This window comes from Cupressus sempervirens, chromosome 11, assembly GCF_028749045.1.
Source record: "Cupressus sempervirens isolate cs-2001-9-10 chromosome 11, ASM2874904v1, whole genome shotgun sequence".
Taxonomy (NCBI): domain Eukaryota; kingdom Viridiplantae; phylum Streptophyta; class Pinopsida; order Cupressales; family Cupressaceae; genus Cupressus; species Cupressus sempervirens.
The window spans coordinates 827,757,512-827,780,554 of NC_143128.1; the positions used below are offsets into that span (position 1 = coordinate 827,757,512).

At 32.3% G+C, this 23,043-nt stretch overlaps 1 pseudogene; it reads left to right on the forward strand.

Moving 5' to 3' along the window:
* The first annotated feature begins 348 nt into the window (after nucleotides 1–348).
* The window catches only part of LOC149532121 (DNA replication licensing factor MCM7-like), a 156,417-nt pseudogene continuing 133,722 nt past the window's right edge, over nucleotides 349–23,043 (forward strand).

Consider the following 23,043-nt stretch of genomic DNA (forward strand, 5'->3'; position numbering starts at 1 on the left):
AATTATATTATATGTTATATTATATAATAAATAATTATAAATAAAAATAATATTATTTTTATAATAATAATAAATATTAAATGATTAAGTAATATTATTTTTAATTGAATGCCAAAAAAAAATTATAATTTATAAAAAATACATTATTAAAATATAAATTATAAACCAATGCACTTACATTAAAAAAAAATTAAAAATATTTAACAACAATAATAATTTAATAATTTAATTAAAAATAATAAAACATATGATATAATTATTTATATTGTAATATAATATAATATAATTACAACCATATAATATAATATAATTATAACTATATAATATTTATATAATATAATAATAATAATGGCCATCGAGTCATCGACAGTCCGGGATGAATTTCAGGTCGATTTGAGAATCTTTTCCCATCTACCCAGATTTATCGTGGTTCTAGATGAATCTGGGCAGATGGGAAAAGATTCTCCAAATCGGCTTGAAATTCATCTTGGACCGTCGATCTATCAGATTGAGATGGTCATTATATATTTTATTAAATTTATTATTATAATTATATTATATTATATTATAGTATAAATAATTATAAATAAAAATAATAAATCTTAAATGATTACAGAATATAAGTAATATTATTTTTAATTGAATGCCAAAAAATATATTATAATTTATTAAAAAATACATTATTAAAATATAAAATATAAACCAATGCACTTACATTAAAAAAAAAATTAAATATTTAACAACAATAATAATTTAATAATTTAATTAAAAATAATAGAACATATGATATAATTATTTATACTATAATATAATATAATATAATTACAACCATATGATATAATCATAAGCATATAATATAATATAATTATAACCATATAATATTTATATAATATAATAATAATAATAATGACCATCGAGTAATCAACGGCCCGGGATGAATTTCAGGCCGATTTGGAGAATCTTTTCCCATCTGCCCAGATTCGTTTAGAATCGTGACACATGTCACGATTCCAGATGAATATGCACAGATGGGAAAAGATTCTCTAAATCGGCCCTAAATTCATCCCGGGCCGTCAATCTATCAGATTGAGATGGTCATTATATATTTTATTAAATTTATTATTATTATATTATATTATAGTATAAATAATTATATTAAATGTTCTATTATATAATAAATAATTATAAAAAATATATATATATATTTTCATAATAATAATAAATCTTAAATGATTACATAATCTAAGTAATATTATTTTTAATTGAATGCAAAAAAAATATTATAATTTATAAAAAAATACATTATTAAAATATAAAATATAAACCAATGCACTTACATTAAAAAAAAATTTAACTATTTAACAACAATAATAATTTAATAATTTAATTAAAAATAATAGAACATATGATATAATTATTTATACTATACTATAATATAATATAATTACAACTATATGATATAATCATAAATATAACCATATAATATTTATATAATATAATAATAATAATAATGACCATCGAGTCATCGACGACCCAGGATGAAATTCGGGCCGATTTGGGAAATCTTTTTCCATCTGCCCAGATTCATCTGAAATCGTGACATGTGTCATGATTTCGGATGAATCTGGGCAGATGGGAAAAGATTCTCCAAATCAGCCCGAATTTCATCCCAGGCTACCAATCTATCAGATTGAGATGGTCATTATTATTATTATTATTATATTATATTATTTAATATTATTTATATTTAAATTTAATATAAATAATATTATATAAGTAATATTATATAAATAATATTAAATAATATAATATAATAATAATAATAAATTAATAACCATTTGATAGTGTATAGATCGATGACCCGAGATGAATTTTGGGTAGATTTGGGTAATGCTTTCCCATCTGCCAAGATTCATCCGAAATTGTGACACGTGTAACTTATGTACATCACTACATTATTTAATATTGAGTCTTGACAATTTATTACGGTTAGATGTACATTGTACATAAAAGTTAAAATCATTAATTACTTATTACTTTTTTTTTAACTATTAAACTTCAAGTATTACCTTTTTAGAGTGTGAAGTTGAGAGTTCTGGAACTATAAGACGAGAGTTTGATACGATAGCCATAGGGTTTTCAAATTTTAAATTTTCAAAGACTGGCAAAATTCCATTTTGTGTTCTGATTTCTGAAGACTGAAAGTGTGAAACTTGGGTATCAAATGACAACACCAATTATCCAATCTCAATTCCACGTATTTAATTTTTTTCAAAAAAATTCCATTTCAATTTGCAACAATAGAAATCTTGATTTTAATTGTCTTAGGTTTACACTTTACAATTATTTTGAATAGGGCCTAAAGTCTAATAACCAGTAGTAGCTAGGCATGAGAAAAATAAAGTCAAAAACCTCCCAAACGAGTGCACCAATAAAGGAAAAGAACACCATTATAGAACTTAGACAAGTACTACAAACCCTAGGTTTCACCGATGAATGTCATGATATTTTTTATCGTGTTATCCATGGAGATTATGGAATCATGGCAATTAGACATTCATTGTTTAGTAAGTGGAAAGATTCTCAGAAGGGGAGAATTTATTACAAATATAACAGCAGTATTGGTGCATATACAAATAAACTAGCTATTCTAGTTACTAGATTAGCAAACCTTGTTGTACCCGAAGTATTCCCTTGCCCTGAAATTGTAATGCTATGCACTCAGAATTATGATGAAAATAGAAAGGCAACTGTAAACCAAAACACTCAGAAGGAAATTTTATCAATAACTGAGAGTGAATTTTTCACTCTGTTAGACCTAGGGTTAGGGTTTAGAACAGAAAGCTCTAAGGAGTGCATTGACTTAGATAAACTAGCTCAAGCTTATGACAAGCTGGAAAGAAGTTTTCAAGATTCATATATTAAGGTTTTAATACCCTCAGAGTCCACTACTAGTGTTACACTAGAAAAAGACCATAAGCCTCCTTATCAGTATGATATTTTTGTGCCATGGGTTCAAAATATTTTTTTTTTTTAATCATTTTTCCTGGGATTGGATAGTAACAAGGAAGTGGGGGTCAGTGTTCTTGAAATGATTTATAATATTAATTGTCGAGGTCAGTCAGTTGACAATGTAGCAGTAAGATATGATTTTGTTAAGTACATTGTTGAATCTATGCAACAACAATTACTAATGATTAAGCAAAGTACAACTATAGGAAAGACGAAGACATTTAGGTTCACAAGTTACTTGTGCTACTTTCTTTTAGCAAAGCATCGCCCAATATTTGAGATAGAGAACAACAAGCTTGATATTGAGGTCTATAAGTTTGATGAGAAAACCAAGAAGAAATCAGAGACACCAAGTCCAGTATATGAGTGGACACATAAGATGAGGATGACTGCTAACAATATAAACTACAACTATTTTGTAGACCTCTTTTTGGCACCTATTTACTAAAAAATCACAGGCACTACAATGTTTAGATTGCCTGCGTCTTGTAAAGATTGCATTCAACTAAGAAGTCAAATTCAATTGGCTGATTGGTTCTTCATGGAAGAGTACATTGTCTTAAGGTTTTACAATTCAATAGTTGAACCTTGCAAACTTCCAATGCATGTTACAGAAAGGGTTTTTGCATTGGAATATATAAGGCAAATGGAGAGCGTAGGTGAACTTTTTAGTGGACAACAAAAGAAAATGATATTTCCCTCCTTGCTTTTCGCAATTGGAGGCCTCACATTTGAGAGAAAGGCTTTCAAAGTAGAAAATGAATTGGTAACTTTTTTTGGCTTTCATTTTGTTAGTCACTAGAATTATGATCCTCTAAACATAATAAAAACAAAACTTATTGCCGATGGGAACTCTGCAAGCAAATATCAATACTAGGAGATGTCATTAATAGAAAAGTTTTTAAAAAAAGGATTCATGGGATGAGGTTAAGAAAGAGATGGAGAAACATGCAGTAGAGAATAATATTTCAATGCAACAACTGTCATCCCAAATTATGATATTGCACATATCAGAGTCACACAAATCAGGGCCTTTGACATACTTAAATTTCTACAAGAAAGCCTCTAAACCTTCTAAGAAGTCTATGATGAAAGCAATTAAAGAGGCATGCATATCTGAAATCTGGTGTCAAACCAAGATAACTGAGTTTTTGAAAATGAGGCAAATTTGGGTGAACCAAAGACATCAGCAAATTTTGAGGAAATTGATGAGGATGACCTTTTCAACACTTATTGGGATAAAGAGCATCCAACTATACTATATCAACTTCACAGTTGTAGTAACAATGATATTCAAAGATAGAAGGACCTCTAGTATAATGCTAACATTCAAAGTATTGAGGATTCCAAGTCAACTAGGGGCTGAGATATTATTAAACTTCAAATGAGTGATTATACTAAACAAACATATAGTAAAGGAGCAACTATGATACAAAAAATAGGTTATGTAGGTATAGGGCCCATTGGTGCAAGTGGTGATGGGATTTGGAATCCATTTCTAGTACCAGACCCACCCAAAAGAGGATGTAAACCTATCATTGGAAGCTCTGAGATTGAAGATGATTCATCTAAAAAGGAAAAAAAACATTATACTTCTGCTTCTGAAGGTCATCCCAACAAATTATTTGTTAAATCTTCAAATCTAGTTGTAGTTGATCCCACTGGCATTGGCACTAACACTAGCACTAGCATGGATGAACCTTGTGCAAAAAAGCAAAAACTTATGATAATTACATCGCAAGAAATGTCAGCAGTTGCTTCAGCAATGTATGCACCAGTGGCTTCTGTACAAAACCTTGAAAATAGTCCTAAAACACAAGGATTTAGAATGCACCATCTTCAATATGTTGGCAATCCTCAAAATACAATTGTAGGTGGAGTAAGTTTAGCTGGAGGTGGAGGAGCATCAGCATTCAATGATACAATTGATAATTCACCTTTCAAACACTCAATTATGTTAGAAAACCCAAATTTTAGTTTGAACAAGTTTGCATCAAAGTTTGAACAGACAAGTGAAAGAAATAGCCAAATTATGAAGACTTTGAAAAGTGATGCAGTTGTCGAATGTCAGAGATCTATTAATAGAATATTTCCAACATAAGATCCAAACAATGAAATGATGAATTTCATGACTGTTATGCCCCTGGCTAGAGATAATAATCCACCACAAAATGTAATAAATTGTAACATTATACAAGTTACCAGTCTTCAAATGGATTTGTCAAAAGTGAAAAATATTAACAAAATTAATATATCAAAAGAGAGAAACAAAATGGTCTACTCTACACTTCTGAAAGTGGAGAGGGAAAAAAAGAAGCTTACAAAGCAAATAGAAAAGTTACAAACAGGCCTTGATAATGTGAAGGTGAAGGAGAAAGAAAAAGATAATAGGCTCAAAGAATTGCAAAATAGGATAAAGAAATCTTCTCCTACAGAGGCAATTGTCTAGCAAGAAAATATGAATGAACAAGTGCAACATTTGACTAAAGAATTGGATGAGTGCCAAAAAAGACTTAGAATGAACAAGCATCTACTGCATAGTTGTTCAAGTCTATAGAGAGTAGTGCAAAGGTCATCAATCAATTGAAAATTGAGCTGGAATCTGCTGCCAAGGAAAATAAAATTTTGAAGGATTAATGGGAGAAGGAAAAGAAAAAAGTGGAGTCTAGGGAAAGTATGATTTTTAATTTGCAAAAGGAATTAAGGAATGAGAAGAAAAAAGAGGAGTATAGTGTAGCCACAATCCACAATTTGAATAAGCAATTGGAGTATATGAAACAAAAAGAGTTTTCAACTGCCAAAACTATTAGTGATTTGAAGGAGGAATTGGAGAATGTAAAGAAAACAGAGTCTAGTGTTAGTGCAACCACTAACACAATTCACAAATTGAGGAGGGAATTGGAGAATGCAAAGAAAAAAGAGGAGTCAGCTACAAAGCAAAACCTCAATTTGAGAAAGGAATTGGAGAACACAAAGAAAGAGGAGTCTACTCAAAGTCTCCATGATTTGAAGAAGGAATTGGATAGTGTGAAGAAAAAGGAGGAGTCCACTTCAAAGGAAATCCATGATTTGAAAAGGGAACTCGAGGAAAAGAAGAAAAAAGAGGTAACTACTGCAAATAAAATTCAAGATTTGAAGAAGAAATTGGAGGATGAGAAGAAGAAAGCAACTGACTGGCGAAGGCAACTAGAGGAAATGTAAAAACAGAGTGAAAAAGAGATGTTTGAAATGAAGAAAAAGGTAGAGAATGTAATAGCAGAAAATAGAACAACCTCTTCTGAAGACCATCATGTGAAAGATACTATAATAAACATAGTTAAGCTTATAAAACAATAAATTTGGGACAAAATATGACGATCAATGATGGTTTGGTTAAATGGCTTGATTTAAATAACAATCTCAGAGTTGTCTTTGAAAATGTAAAAATTGATTTTCAGGCTAAAAGACAAATCTTCACTAGTTCCTTAAAAGATCTTTCTGACCAAGTTCTCAATAAACTAAAGAGATTCAGTGATAGGGATTTGGAAAACCATGGAATAAACAACTGCTTGGATGCCTGTGTAATGGCCATTAATGTCTCTCAACATTGTGAAGAAGTAACACGAATTGGTGAATCACTCAATTCTACTTCCAAAGAGTTGATGAAGATGAATAACACCATAGTGAACTTGCTGAATGTTGGATTACGAAATCTAGCTAACTCAAAAGGCACATTCATTGGAAATGAAAATTACATGCAAAAGTTGCAAGGTAGGATGAATTCTGATTTAGGGAAATTGCCTAAGGAATTCACTTCGGAGGGAATTGCAAGTTGCATCAAACCACTGTCAACAATAAGTGATGTTGTAGATAGATTCCTCCTATCATATGAATCTATCTCTCAGAAGTATTTTTTGTTGAAGAAACTACAACTAATTATCTACAACCTCAAAAAATTGGGGCTTCCAAATGATGTAGAATGGAGCACCCTAAAGAAATTCAGTGAAGCTAGGTCATCTTCTCAAACTATTACTATTGCTATCAGTGGCAGTCATAGTTGATAGCACTAAGTAGTAACACTGTAACAACTTAGTAAGTGATAGCACTATAGTTTTTTTGTTACTTGCTGCTCTTTAATTTCAAATTTTGGATTTAATTTCAACTTTGTTTAATGTTAATTATTATAGGAATCAAGAGCCAACATATCATGATGGTTGGGCAGCCAGGCACTAGCATACTATGGCATATCAGGAACCAAGAGCCAGCATATCTGATCATATATATAATTACAAACCGGCCTACAACTATTGTTGCTCCCTTGTATCTAAAAAAGGGAATTCATGGTCATTACAATTTGACATTGAGTCATTTGCAAAGGGTTGTAATTGTTTGTAATTGACAATCGTTAAATGTATTATGTTACAGGCTGATTTTTAATTATAAATTATAATACAATTTTTTTTTAAATGGAGCTTATTCTGTTAAATGCATTATGTTACAATTTCTTAAAGAAACTAAAATCAATGAAAATATCAACATGTTTAAAAAATACAATCAATGAAAATATCCACATGTAAGTACTAAGTTTGTAACATCAACATGTTCAAAAATAAATAAATAAATAAAGCATCTATAAAGGGGCAATGAAAGAAGGCTATAAATTAACTTCTACAAACATGTTACATAATTAATTAGTAGGTAGAGTCTTAGATTCAGAGCTACTAGCCTACTACTTGACTCATGCAGAAGGTTGAGAAGCTACTATAGTTGCCATTCTGCCTGGACCGGCTTAGCATCACTATCATCAAAATCCTCCTCATTTATTGCATATAACATTTCATTGTTTGTTGTGTTTTTTTCAGATTCACTGTCAGCATCAGACTCACTATGCATGCCAAATTCAACATCATCTTCATTGCTTTGACTTTCAATATCATGATATGAACTACTGCCACTTGTGTTTGAAATGTTGGCAATCCCTCTTCTTTGACATTGCTTTCTCCAAATACCGATAGCCCTGTCATAAGGGAAATTTTCTACCTCATACCTAGAATTATAGAGCCTCAGACAATTATCCAAATTTTTGTCTAATTTGTTTCTAACCTTTGACTTAAGGAAACCCAAAGTACTGAAAACTCTCTCATCCTCCACTGAATTCAATATCATTGTCAAACATAAATTGGTAACCTTGAAATATTTTGGTATTCCCTCTCTCAACTGATTGCTCTCACCAAGGTTTTTCCAAAGCTTTGTTACCACTCCCTCTTCATTTGGGTTCTCCATAATACCATATTGTTCCCTCATTATGTTTGCAAAAGAGTATGATTGATCTCTCAGTCGAGTTTCATCTAAAATTTCATTTATGGTGACTCCATTGATTACTTTAGGTGTACAAAAATGCTAAATCAGAGTCGTCATCCTTTTTCAAAAATTAGTTGGACTGTTTAGAGACCAATATTGTGGAAAAATAATTGACATTACTTCCAACAGTTCCTCTAGAGGGAATCTGAATCTGATTTATGATGACAGATTGTAGAAAACTCGCTTGATAGAGTCAAGCAAAAAGTCTTTGATCTTCTTGAAGGCTTCACTTGTAAGACGTGAAAGTACCTTCTCTGGTTCTTATTCAACTTTGATTCCTACTTCGTTGGGGTTGGATTTGGGGTTGATGCAGGCATAGTACTGCATTGGTATGTCAACTCCACATACCTTGGCATATACCTCATCGTTTGCACCAATATATATAAAGTTCCTAGGATTGTTGAAATCTGAAATTTCTAACGACTTTGCAAACTTTGTTTCATCTAATGGTAATAATCGGTATAGAGTATCCAGGCTACTACATGTCATTTTATGTAGCTTATTATATTTTGCAATGTACATAGCTCTTTGTTGAACCTTTTTTATAATATTTCTCATGTCTTATAGCATGGGGAGATTAGTTGCTAAAGTTAAGAGTACCTTAACATTAGTTAGGCTTGAATATAGCCGAGGGAATCTATCTTGCACATAGTGGATTAGTCGAAGCAATGACATGTATTTAGACATTACTCAATGCATTGGTCCATCCAAAGAGATCCATCTGGCATCATTGTCTTTAAGAAGCTTCCTCCCATCAGTAAGTCCTGCAGGAAAGTGTTGAAATTCTCGGACTTGTTTTGGACTTTGATAGAAGTATTGGTAAATCTAGTTGATCAGAGATTCCACTTTACTTATACAACCAAAATTTCTAACAATTCCAAAAGCTAGATCCATTCGATGGGACATGCAATGAATGGGAATAGCGTAGGGTGCCAAATCATTCTTGATCTTTTTGCAAAGATCACCTTTATGACCTTGCATAATTGAAGCACCATCCGCTCCAACACACACCAAATTTTTGGCAATCTCCATGCTATTCAAACGTCCAAATTCAATTGGAGTAGTCTTTAATAATTCATATAAGTTTTCAACTGTCGCACTACAATTCAATTTAGCAATAGATAGTAGAAATGGTTGACGACAAAGATTGTTTAAACATGCATGCACACCTCAGAAGTATTATCAATAGTTGTAACTTCATCTAGAGACAATGCAATGAAATTTGAGTTTTTTATAGATTCCTTCATATCTTCTATTTCAACTTGTGCAAGAGATTTAGTCCATTCCCACCTGTTGTTTATAGACTAGTGACTATTAGGATAGTTTTGAGTTTTCAAAAAATGCAATAATGCAGTCATTGAAGGGTAGTCCATCATAGGGTGTCCTGTACTCAATATATAAAAGGCCACACCTAACTAAACTACTTTTCCCATATTTTGCACTTCCATTTCTTTCCAATGAAATCTTCAATGGAGCCTTTTACTGTAGAACGCTTCTCCCGTATTTTTTGGTGTAACTCATATATTTCAAAATTCCTAATATGCAGATAGTTGTCCTTTGTTTTCTAAGTTAGCATGGATTTTTTGACTCCATCTATAGTTTCCTTCTTGTAAACTTTACCGACATGCTTTTCTATGGTATCAATTTTAAGTTGTAGCCTCTTCTCCTTCTTTATTATCTCTATGCAAATCTTACATCTGCATTCTGTAGGAGGCTCACCATCATTTGGATTGGGTGTCGGTTTAATGAACTAGTACTTTTCCACCCATTCTAACTAAAAATTCTTTTTAGACAGCTCCTAGCGAGATCGATCTTTCTTTGATTCCAGTTTTATTTTCTCATTTTGTGCATGAACCTGATTTATGGAATCAATTTTGGTTTTCTCAACTGACTGGTCCAGGACTGACTCCAACTCTATAATCTCAGTTTGTGACTCCCTACTCAGGGGAAGTTTCTCTAGATCTTGTTCAAGTTCATCCTCGACTGAGATATCAGGTTCACCAACTTGAACTTCAATACTGTCTGAGGGTCCAACTTGTGATGAATCTCCTTTTTCAATAACCACTAGAGATCTAACTTGTGAATCTTGTAGGTTGCCAACATTTTCACCACCAAAATATGCCGCTATGGTTCTGCATTTTAGTAATAGTGGCCTCTCTTAGATTTTAGAGATTGTACCCCTCTTGTTTGACATGGCAAACTAATAAAAGTTGCAAAAAAATATCAACTTAGTTGTTGAAAAAAAGACTTAACTACTTAGACTACATATAATAACAATAATATGATTTATTCTCAAAAAAGGGTACTACTACTACAATACTATAGTTTATGGTACTACCCAATATAATTCACAAACCTAATACCTATAGGCTATCTTAGCATTTGAGATGTCCAGTCACTAGCAGACACTGGATAGTAAAACTAAAGAAAAACTAGTACCACTTACAAAATAATTTAAAAATCACTTGCCTTTTACAAAACTACGATCCACAAGTCAATGGCCAATGCACTCGGCACTCTAAAAGTTTGGCAGCAATAAGAAATGCCAGTCTCCAAACTAGAAAATAATGAATTGTGTAGAATAATAATTTCTTATAGTCCAATCTAGGTTGGCGAATTAGGCAAGATTAACAAGTGGGAATGTCAAATGCAGGAAAAATGCACCTTCCTATGCAAGCCCATAGTAGGAAATAGTTGGCTAAATGGGGTAGGTGATTGACACATGTCAGTAAAATGGTTGGCAACACCCAACCGAAGGGAAAATTTATATGGTTGTAGTAATGGCTAAATAACATCAGCCAATAAGAAACAACATGCAAAGGTTGGCGATATGTTTAAATTAAATGTATCCAAACTGTATATCACATTGGCGATTGCACTGATATTTTTGACCAATCATGTGATAACTAATGGGCAACCACCCCTGGCATTGGACCCAAATATGATAAATATCCAGTGACACGGTTGGACCCAAATATGATAAATATTCACCAAATGATGATTGATCTGTCAGACGGGATCGCCAAAAGGAGAAGATTCACCACTAAAGTAATCATTGGTTGATTTCCTGTGTGTCATACTTGCATGTTTATTTACAGTAACTTGCTAATTAGACAAGTTAAAGTTTGCATGAATGAATGATTGAATAAATTTATCTCACTTAGTGAAAAGTTTGAAAGGGACATTTGGACCTTGAATAACTAATTCACCCCCCACCCCCCCTCTTAGTTATTCTAAAATAATTCTAACAGTTGGTATCAAAGCCTTCTGCTGATTTAGTTTCAAGGTACTAGAAGCAGGAAGATCAAGATGTCCAAGAGAGAAGTTCCGAAGCTTAACAAAGACAACTTTGCTACATGGAAAATTTTGATGAAATTGCACCTTGGATCAATAGGTGAGTATGCACAAACTTCAATTGGAATAGAACATGTAACTCCAACAGGACCTCTTACTGCAGATGATTTGAACAAAAAGAAGGAGCACAATCAAGCAATGTTGGAGATTTCCTCTATACTTAGCTATGTTGAATATGATGATGTTGAAGACTGTGATACTGCATTCAAGATGTGGAAAACCCTATCAGAAATCTATGGAGGAGATCAAAATGTCTAGAGAGAAAAGAGAGAAAGCCTAAGAGGGAAGTTTGATGACATGAAGATGGAGGAAGGTGAAAATGTTTCTCAATATGTTGCAAGAATAAAAGAAGTGGTAAGTGCAATAAGAAGTCTAGGTGGTCAACTGGAAGAAGAAACATCAATCAGCAAATACTTGAGAACTCTACTCCCTATCTATGCTATAAGAGTTTCAACCATTCAAGAGATGAGGTGTGTACAAGGAAACACACTAACTTTTGAAGGAATAGTTGGAAGATTGACTGCATTTCAGCTATCCAATTTTGACAATTACAGACCTGAGAACCTTGAATCTACTTTCAAGGCCAAAATGACAATAAAAGATATTGAGGACGACACATCAAGAAAAAGAAGAAGAAAAGGAAAACATGCATCCAGTGATAGCAACACAGATGAGGAAGATGTGGAATAGTTAGAAGCACTACTAGCCAGGAGATTTCATAGAGGTAAAGGAAAATTTAAAGGTAAGCTTCCTATCATATGTTTCAATTGTAATGAAGTAGGTCATATAGCTACAAGATACCCATAGAAGAAAAACTTTAAAGAAGGAAGCAAGTTTAGGAACAAAAGAGAAGATGATAGTAAAGATTACAAGGAGAAAGGCAAGAGATGTTGCATTGTTGAAGAAGATTCTGATGAAAATGAGGATGAAGTAGTCTATGTAGCCATAAAGGATGAATCAGATAAAAATGAAGATGAAGCAACAACATTGGTTACCTGTGTGAACAAGAATGACAAGTGGATCATAGACAGTGGATGCTCACATCACATGATAGGAGATAAAAGCAAGTTCGTTACCTTTACTGAATATGATGGAAATTGGTTTAGATTTTTTAATGATGCCCCATGTCAAATCAAAGAAAAAGGCTCTATCAAACTTACAGAGAAAATTTCATTTGACAATGCATACTATGTTGAAGGATTGAACTACAACTTGTTGAGTCTATCTTAGTTAGGCAATGTAGGTTGCAAAGTGGAATTTGAAAACAAAACTACCAAGATCTATGATATTGATAGAAATCTGATAGGAAAAGGTGAACAAATTAGGAGTAATCTATTTTACATAGATATGGAAGAAGCAAAATGTCTTCTTGTTAGACTTGATGATGTGTGGTTGTGGCATAAAAGGCCGTGTCATGTTAATTTTGATAATCTAATCAGCATAAGGGAAAAAAAAAAAAAGGCCAGAGGATTGCCCAAGTTAAAGAAACTTGAAAACACGATGTGTAAACAATGTCGACTAGGCAAGATCACTAAATCTAGTTTCAAAAGAAAATCTTATACTTCCAATGAAGTTCTAGAGTTAGTTCATACAGATTTATGTGGCCCAATAGAAGTACAAAGCTACCTAGGACACAGATACATAATGCTTTTTGTAGATGATTATTCTAGAATGATGACTGCTATGTTCTTAAAACAAAAATCTGATGCATTTCAAATGTTCAAGTGGTATTTGGCTAGAGTTGAGAAGGAAACATGAAAGAACCTAAGATTCCTAAGGTCAGACAGAGGAGGTGACTTCACATCAAGAGAATTTGAAATATTTTGCAATGATAGAGATATCAAAAGGGAAATGTCAGCACTAAGAACTCCACCATAGAATGGTATTGCTGAAAGGAGAAATAGGTCAGTGATTGACTGTGCCAGAACCTTGATGATGGAGAAAAATTTTGCACTTAAGTACCGGAGGGAAGTTGTAAGTACTGCATTCTACACATTGAATAGAGTTCAAGCTAAGAAAGGTACAAATGCAACACCCTTTGAATTATGGTATGGTCATTCACCTAATTTTAAACATTTCAAAGTGTTTGGTTGTAAATGCTATATTCTAAAAGACACTAGAAATGGAAAGTTTGATACAAAAAGTGATGAAGGAATATTTCTTGGGCACTCCACTAAAAGTAAGGCATATAAGTGTTTGTATATTAACACCAACTAAGTTGTGGAGAGTGCAAATGTAAATTTTGGTGAGCATGCAGAAGTTTAGGATGATGAGTCAAAGAAAATAGAGGATTATAGATCCTTTTTATACTTCTATGAAGGAATGATAGCTAAAGACAATGTTGCAAATCAAGTTGGGAACCAGCAACAAACTTTAGTATCTGTCGAGTCTCAGCCTGTGAATGTTGAGTTACATTTAGAAGCCAAGCTACATAATGTAGAAAATGAACAAACTAGTTCTAAAAACAATATAAATGAAAGGAATGATGAATTATCTGATGAAGAAGAATGAAATGACTCTAAAGCTGAAGGATCAAATGTGGAAAGAAGGACTAAACCCATATTAGTTAAGTATGTAAGAAGACATCACCCTGCAGATCAAATCATTGGTGATAAGGATGCTATACCAATGACAAGGAATAGACTAAAAAATGAATCATGTCTACCGAGCAAGGTTGAACCCAAAATAGTCAAAGATGTATTGCAAGATGATGACTAGTATAAGGCCATGAAAGAAGAGATAGATCAGATTGAGAAGAATAAAACTTGGTCTCTAGTCCCTAGACCATCTGATAAGAATGTGATTGGTACCAAGTGGGCATTTAGAAACAAACTTGATGAGAATGGTGAAGTAATAAGAAACAAAGCTAGACTAGTTTGCAAAGGCTATACACAAGAAGAAGGATTGGATTATGGAGAGACATTTTCTCTTGTTGCAAGAATGGAAGGAGTAAGAACATTACTTGCATATGCTTCATATAAAGGTTTCAAAGTTTACCAGATGGATTTGAAGTTGACTTTTTTGAATGGTATACTGGAAGAGGAAGTCTACATAGAACAACCAAAGGGGTTTGTCGATGAGAAGAACAAGAACATGGTCTGCAAACTACACAAAACACTTTATGGACTGAAGCAAGCACAAAGAGCATGGTATGAAAGGTTGAAAAAATATCTTGTAAAAATAGGATTTGAAAGAACATATGACAATAGAAATTTGTACATCAAATCTTAGGAAAGTAAAGACATTTTGATTTTAGAAATCTTTGTTGATGACATTATATTTGGAGGAAATGATGTTTTATGCAAATATTTTGCAAATCAAATGAAGCATGAATTTGAGATGTCAATGTTTGGAGAAATCAAATTCTTTGTTGGATTACAAGTACATTAGTTGAAGCATGGCATATTTGTGACTCAATCCAAATATATCAAGGAAGTACTCAAAACATTTGGGCTAGAAGACTCAAAACTAGTCAGCACACCAATGAAAACTGGACATAAGCTATCCAAGAATGATGAGTCTACTAAAGTAAATCAAACATTGTATAGATCAATGATTGAAAAGCTGCAATATGTTCTACATAGTAGACTAGACATTGCATTAACTATTGGAATAGTGGCAAGATTTTCTACCAATCCAAGAGAAAACCACTTGATGGTCGTAAAAAGAATATTGAGATACCTGGAAGGAACTGATGACTTTGGTTAGTATTACAAAAAGAATGATAAATTTGAACTGAGAGCTTATATTGATGCAGATTGAGGAGGTAACATTAATGATAGAAAAAGCACCAGTGGAGGAGCACTTTTCTTAGGAAAGAGGTTGATTACATGGACAAGTAAAAAACAAAGCTACACCTCACAGTCTACTACTGAAGTTGAAAATGTGGCAGCTACTATAAACTACACTAATATTGTGTGGAACAAACATTTTTTGCAAGGTATGAAGGAAGAGGTAATTGTGCCTGTGACACTTTATTGTGATAATACAAGTGCTATCAATATATCAAAGAATCCAGTAATGCATGCTAAAACCAAGCATATTTCAATTAGGTATCACTATGTAAAAGAGCTAGTGGAAGATAAACAAGTGAAGATGGAATATGTTCACTCAAAAGAATAGATTTTGAATATCTTCGCAAAAGAACTACCTAAAGATTCTTTTGAGTATCTTAGAGGTAAGTTAGGGGTGATTCCCTTAGCTAAAGCTACTTAAAGTAAAAGCAAGAATGCCCTTCATCAAATAAGCCAAATGTTGAAGATTTTACACATTGATGCGAAGGATGTTTACTTTGGGATCTATGCCTAAAGTAATAGAAGTTTTGAAAACTTCAAATTGGTCACAAGAAAGGTGACAAAGGGAGTTTGACTAAATCTATAAAAGCTACATCTACATATTAAAGATGCTAATACATCTTTGGCATTGTTGTCAAAGAGGGAGAAGTGAACAATTGATCAAAAAGACTATTAAAGATAAAGGATCAAACAAGTAGAGAGAAATTTCAAATGTTGATTAGAACAGTAGAAGATGAAGAAAGATAAAGATAAAGATAAAGGATACACCAGCAAAGAGGGAGAAGTGAAATGAATCAATTAGAATAGTAGTAGGAGATGTGATGTTACAACTTACTTTTTGGCATTTGACTTATTGTTCTAACCTAGTGAGTTTTATGGTGGAATAGTTTAGTTTGATAGTTGATCAATTTGGTTTGCCATCAATGCCAAAGATGGAGATTGTTTGAAATCTGATTGAAAAGCTCATTGTTGTTGAAGATCAAAGAGGGAGATTATTGTAAAATATTGTTTTCAATCATTTTTTTTCCATTGATGTCAAACCTACTATATGTAGGGATGATATTCGCTTATAAGATTCATGCACTATCACTTAGTTGATTGATGAAGAGGATTTGATCAACAAGATGTAACAAGAGCACCTAAAGGAAAGGTTGAGTTGTGATATTGTAATGAAGTGCAAGGATCGGTTAAGACAATGGTTAAGTAATGTATTGATGAAATACTCAAAGATATAGAGGTCGGTCACACTTAGATACATTGGAAGAAGAAGTTGTAACAAGGTTGACTACAAAGCTTTAACTTTGATCATCAGAAGGTGTCGAGCAAGTCAGTTGAAGCCAAGAAAATTCTTAATAGAAGCTGAGTAACAGACATTTTTAGTTAGTGCCAAGTGATCTTCAAGTGCTAAGTAAAATATTAGGTGTTGAGCATTAGGAAAAAATTTAGTTAGTGTCGAGTGATCTTCAGGTGTTGATCATCAGGAAAAACATAGTTGATGTTGAGTAACAAAGTATGTGTTGAGCACTAGTATTTCAATAGTGTCGAGCTACTACATTATTTCAAATGATGAAGATTTTCCAATGAGCTGACATAGTGGTTGCATTGAATTTTGTGAACAATTTGGAAGATAAGTATGATGAGTTGTTGGCACAAAATCTTATGTAAACCATTTTTGGGTGAATTCTAAAGGATTATTCAAGAAGTTTCTATAGGAAACATAATATGGGTTAGATACAATGTATCCTACCTAATCCATGTGAATTGAAATTGAGAAATGGAAGAATTGAGAGGGAAAAGGAACTCCAAGACTTCTATTTAAGATGTCATAGACCAAGAAGCAAGGAGCTACTAATACTGTTGCTATAGAAGTGTCAAATCTATGGAGTGATTGAAAGAGTGTCAAGAAGGATAAGGAAGAGCACATAGGCTTTTCTTCTACAAGTGGTTATGAAGAGAATATTTCACTAGTAAATTGAGTATGGAGACTCAAAAAGACAAAGCTTGAAAGAAAATACAAGCAGTTAAGAGTTGTAGAGATAGAAGGCCAGACAAGGATATGAGTAGAGAAGTGATCTGAAATCTACAAGATAAGTTGTATGTTGTAGTCAGGTCAAGATTTTCTGATACTCTCTAGCAATTGTATTAAATCTAAAAATCCTATGGACTTAGGTTGGCCTAATAGCCATTTGTAAATCCTTTAATAGGGTGGCATTCCAAGTGAATTTTCTAAAGTCCTTTTACTAGGCCCACTTCTAATAGGGTGGTTAAATCCTCTAATGAGATCACATTTAACAATGTGTGTTGTAAGCCGTTAACATGGTAGACCTTTCATAGGGTATCACTTCAGAAGGGTGAGAATTGAGTAGCATATTACTGGTGGTTTTTCCTAAATTGGGTTTCCACATAAATCACTATGTCATGTGTTGATTTCCTGTGTGTTATACTTGCATGTTGATTTATAGTAACTTGCTAATCGGACAAGTTAAAGTTTGCATAAATGAATGATTGAATGGATTTATCCCACTCAATGAAATGTTTGAAAGGGACATCTGGACCTTGAATAATTGTTTCTCCCCCCATCCTCTTAGTTATTCTAAAAAAATTCTAACATAAACATCACACTTTGCATACTAAAATTGTTAAATAGTCATTTGGTAAACTATTTTAACTAATGCTTGAGAACTTTTCTAATTGTATAATTAGATGTCATGTATATATCTAAAAATTTAACCTTTCACTTACAATTCCATTTCAACTTCGTATTGCTAAAATAAATTCTCAAACTTTGAGCCCTTGAGGGATAAAATCTCATCTACTCAACTATCCAACTTAAAACTTTTGATACTCGTAATAATAGTGGTATATATTCCACATGTTCTTAGGATTTAACACTTTTTTATACACTTATAAAAAACTAAAACTTTCTAATATTACAAGAAGAAATTTTTGTTGCAATTCATGATGTTTCTACTATATCTAATACTCAATTGATTTAAGCATTATACACTAATGACTGACTGACTTGTAGAAAAAAGTGATAAATTTTTATAGTCAATTCCTTTTCTTATAATGTTTTAAATACTGCTAATTATACCCATTTAAACTATTTTAACACTTTCTTTCTATCAACTCTTCTTAACTAATGTATAATGCTTGTGTAAGTTCCTTGTTCTACTTTTTATCTTTTGTGAATACTAATGTCATTTCTTTCATTTTAATCTGAACTATAGAATGTAGCCTAGATTTCAATTCATACCCATATTCACCTTCTTCTAGATACTTGTATAAATCTAATAGTTATCTAAATTGGGAGAGCTTGATGGAAAAAGCATGTTACATGGATGCTTTTGTGGCTTTTTCTCATGCATTGGTTGAGAGAGCAAACAATAGTGGGGGTTCGACCTCCATCTTCTTGGAAAAGGATAAGATGTTGTCTTGTAAAAATATTCTAATCCAAAATCACCCTGACCTTGCAAAATACTCTTTTAATTAGTTTAGCAAAGATGGACATGGTATTTGCAAGAACGAGACAATTGATGGCATTAGCAAGAAGCTTGGAAAGCAATTTAATGCTCTAGAAATAGTTTTGGATTATACACTTAAAGAGAGGGTACCACCAAATACATCAATTTTATTAATGTAATCAGAATTTCATAATGTTTGGAACTTTGAATATTTTTCTTTTGGATGGGCAGGAGCTTGGTTGATGCATTTCCACCTCAATGTCCATATAACTTGGGGATTGGTGATGGTTTTTCTTGTAGAAAATAGACCAAGTAAATTGAAAAGCATAGAACCTCATCCTCTAGACTTTCCTAGATGTTGACATGATCCTAAAATAATGTTCACTCTAAGTCATTTATATTCTTTTCCTTTTTCTTTTTTCACTTTTTTTGTCTCTTCATTGTTCTAGATAGCCTACTTTGGTTGGAGTAGTAGAGTTAAGGAGGAAGATTCTTATCATTAGCATTGTTCAAAAATAACATTTGTTTCTTGAGCCTTAAGGTCCATGCCATGCTTAACATATTTTCATTTACTAGGAACACAAACATGACATTTCTTTTTAGAAAGATATGCAAGAATACAGTTATAATTATGGATAAACATCTTGTATACATTTGCAAGTGCTGAAAAAACTTCTTTTCAGCATTGGTCCAACATCCAAACTCATCCAAGCCTCCAAAAGTGTTTGCACCTACATCCGATGTTATCCTCAGTCTATCAGTATCTTATCTTGCAACACAACTAGTTGGACATACATCAATTATCCATGATGAGCCTACAAACTACCTATATTACTTTGATAAGGTACATTAAAAAATCATTATGAGGAGTTTTATTTCCTTCTTGTTGACACAACTTTAAAATGTAACATTCATATTAGAGAATGTGATTAGGTGAACATTTTAAATGTCATGTCCCTGATTAATGTAATGGAAAAACCTTGACTTTATTTCTAATTCATTAATGAAAATGGAATGTAATAACATGACATTTATATTTTTACTTTTATTTCAAAAGGTTTTCCTAACCACTACAAAGATTAGAATTTAATAATTTATTATGATAAACTCTAATTGATTGAGATTGACACAAAAAATCTTTAAAATCATTGGTGACAAGCAACACCAAACCCTCATTTATATACTCATCATATTGTTGGAATTAGAAGTGGAAAGAGTAAATTCCTAGGGGAGTGAATTAGTAGTTTAATCTTGGACCCATAAAAATTTCACCATTCATTTATTGCATGCATAAGTAAGCTAAAATAACATGTAAAGCATATGCATCTAAAACATGTAACCATGTAAGCATTCACACACATAAGACTAGATATGATTACACCCACAAATCTTTACTACTGCAGTAATAAAGTGTATCCAATGAAGGCTGCAATGATTTGAGCATGAAACATGATCTACCTTGTGAAAGGTCTGCCCTGTTAAATGCTTACAAAGACTATTAGATCTCACCTTGTTAGAGGATTTCAACACCCTCTTAGAAGTGTACCTTCTTACAGGACTTCAACTTACAACTAAGTAAGAACCCTGTTAAAGGATTTCATACAGCCTGCTAGGACTACTTTGTTAAGAGATTTAACTAAAATCATGTGATAAAATGTCTCAGCATAGATCCTACAGTTGGCACTTGCTTGTCTAATAACAGATCACCTCTACATAATGTCTTATTGATCCTTCACAATTAGATGTATCAATGTTATTCTTTCTTCTATTCTCTGACTGCTCTACTTGTTTGCTCCTCCAATTTGATCACTCACCCATGTCATAAAGATTTTAGGGCTTCATCCTCCTTAAGAAGAATTTGGTTGTTTAGGGTTAGGTATGAATTTACAACTAGGATTCATCCATTTTTCTATTTAATCCTTCCCATCAAAATATTGAAATCTATCTTTAAGTTGGCACAAAAATGTTTTACATAGTTGTTTGTGCCATTACAAACAAATATGTCAAAACTATGTCACTTAGCATATGAAGTCTCTAATGCTCAACATGCACTATTCTATATACTATGGCTTGGCACTTGCATTACTCAGCATCCACTATTTACTCAACTCCTGAATCACTTGACATGGTCTATATGCTCGACACCTGAGTGACTTGGCACTCGTTGCAACTCAATGTGGTCTAATATTTACATGTTGTGCTCAACATGTATTACTAGTTCGAGATGAACTAAATAAATGGGTTAAGTGAGTTGACACTCACTTTTCAAAACCAATCTTTGAACAACACATATGACCACAATACACTTAGATTTGATACCTAAATTGTAGATGGTATAATAGCCAATTGGAATTATCAAATAAATTTTGAATTTGATTTCAACTGCAGGAAAATGTACTATAGTAAAATGAATTAGTAAGTGCACACACAACCCTAGTTATTTAGCTATCAATCTATCAAAGTGTTATAAATCAACGTCGAAGATCTTCAGAAAAATTCACCCTTGCTAAAAATAATGTTGGTAGCAGTTAATGAAGGTCACAACTTCACCAAATGGCAAAATTTTTCTCCAAATCAAACCCTCACATTGGCATTTTTCCAATTGTTGGTAATCCAGATTATGCAGAAGATCATATTTTTGAAACTATATTGTTCATATATTTTTAAAAAAATTCTAGATCTTTTTATTTGGCTTTTTTTGGAGGCCTTACACTCAAAATTTCAAGTTAAAACTTTCATTGGTCCCTAAAACTAGATAGCCAAAGCCTCACTTCACTATTTTAGAGACTAAAATTATATTTTTAGTTCTTCTTTCCAATGATGTAAGCAGTTCTAAATTCTAAGCTCTAGGTCAAAATTTATGACCCTGACAAGTTGGGGTAATTAAACACCTAGTTTTGATTAGTTTTAGTTTAATATTGTTATTTTTTATTATAGCCACATATACATTTTGAATTCTTGTCTATGGTGACTTTTGATGTTCCATCATTGTATATATTTTTTCACATTTGAATAAGATGATGGATTTTGTTTTTCATACAACTCTCTTTTGATTTTTTGCAAGTTTTCTAGAAATTGAACATTGATATCGCAGATATTTGGTTCTCACCAGATATTGTGTTCTAGCTCATTTATTTAAAAAATCATATCAGTGGGATCAAAGCAGGAATGCTCATGCATGCTGACTAACACAAGAACTTCCTATCAAAGATTAGGATTGGTCATGCAAGATTTTTCTAATACCTTGTTTTGGTGCACAAAACTAAAGATGTCAAATATTTTAGTAGATGTTGTGAATAAAATGGTGGAAGAGGCTTTGGCTAGGAAATAAGAAGAGATGATGAGTGAGTTTTCAAAAAAAATGAAGACCCAAAAATTTCCCAATTCATTAGGCCCATTCCATCGAAACACCCCTTTTAAAGTACAAGTAAATTTTGATATCCCAAATTTTGAAGCAAAAGTTGATGTTGATTTTGTTGATTATTGGTTATCGAAGTTAGAATGATACTTCTCTATAAATCATTTCTTCGATGCAGAAAAAATAACGTTTTCCCTCTCAAAAGTTGAAACTCATGTCAAACTAGCATGGGAAACAAAAATATTGAATAAAGAAAGTTAAGATGGAGAAGGTTTGGGAATAATCTCTGATAACAAACCCAATTGGGGAGAATTTGTGCAATACATAAAAGAAGCATACTTGCTTGAAGATCTATATAAATAGAAATATATAGAATGGAAGTTGCTCCAAAAAAAGAGGGACCAATCTATACAAGATTACACCAATACATTCCATACACTCTCTACAAAACTTGGTATAGAAGATTCATAGAAGCATCAACTTTTGAAATATCATAGTGGGCTTCATAGATATATTCAAAATGAAATGGAATTCATAAAAATTGAAACATTGGCAACTCCTTTCAAATATGCTACAAAAATTGAAGAAAAATTCAAATAGAAAGGGAAAAAATATTACTTTTCAAATAATAAGCCAAGCGATGAAGGAAATAATAAATTTAAAGGAAAACTAGTGAGGAATGAAATCCACCCAAGAATACCTAGTGGGTTACTAAAAAGAC